Source organism: Callorhinus ursinus, unplaced genomic scaffold, assembly GCF_003265705.2.
Source record: "Callorhinus ursinus isolate GAN/ISIS: 27379988/994484 unplaced genomic scaffold, GSC_fseal_2.0 scaffold1, whole genome shotgun sequence".
Lineage (NCBI taxonomy): Eukaryota > Metazoa > Chordata > Mammalia > Carnivora > Otariidae > Callorhinus > Callorhinus ursinus.
This window is the reverse complement of record NW_027397063.1, coordinates 8,773,369-8,774,412: the sequence shown is the minus strand read 5'-3', so window position 1 is coordinate 8,774,412 and position 1,044 is coordinate 8,773,369.

The following is a 1,044-nucleotide window of genomic DNA, read 5'->3' as shown; positions in this document are numbered from 1 at the left end:
ATATGTTAAGAAAAAAGAAAAAGAAGATAGCAGGAGGGGAAGAATGAAGGGGAGTAAGTCAGAGGGGGAGACGAACCATGAGAGACGATGGACTCTGAGAAACAAACTGAGGGTTCTAGAGGGGAGGAGGGTAGGGGGATGGGTTAGCCTGGTGATGAGTATTAAAGAGGGCATGTTCTGCATGGAGCACTGGGTGTTATGTACAAACAATGAATCATGGAACACTACATCAAAAACTAATGATGTAATGTATGGTGATTAACATAACAATAAAAAATTAAAATAAAAAAAGAGAGAGCAGAATAAAATGTGAGGAAAATTCCAAACAGTACCCGATCTCTAGTTCTTTGACTGATGCCATAATACTCAGATACTCTCTTGTCCCCATATATATGATACTTAAGCAAATATTAGAGTGTTTTTCCTTCAGTGAGCTCACAAAATGATTGGTCTCCCTCACACAACTTTGTTCTTATTCTGTTTATTTTTATTTTTTACAAAAGAAAAAGTGTTTCTGAAAACATTTTGTTACTGTATAGGGACCCTGATAGCTTACTTAAGTAAAACCTCTGATAGACTTAATTGATATTGAGAAGATTGAAATCTGAGATAGGGTGTGAGGAGTTTCCAGATAACATTTTTGGCTTGATTTTTTAATTTATAAATCAATTAAAACCACCTAATTTCTCTTAAGAGTGATAGCATGGAATAGGGGCTCAGAAAATTCTCCAGAGAATATCTATCTTCTAACAAAGTTAACATTCATTCCCTTATAAGATCTGTAGGAAATCAGTCCTGGCAAGACTGGTCCCCTGGCTCCCTGGACATAATAGATGAAGCTCCTGATTATAGTGACTTACTCCATCCTTCATATGTTCTCTTCCTTCATATTTTTTGGTAGGTTGAATAGGGGTAAGTGGAGCCTAGCAGTTAATGAGTTTGAAACATTAATATTTGAATCTTTGTCTTGGTAGTAATCTGGGAAAATGCCAGGTAGTATATATATATATATATATATATATATATATATATATATATATATAT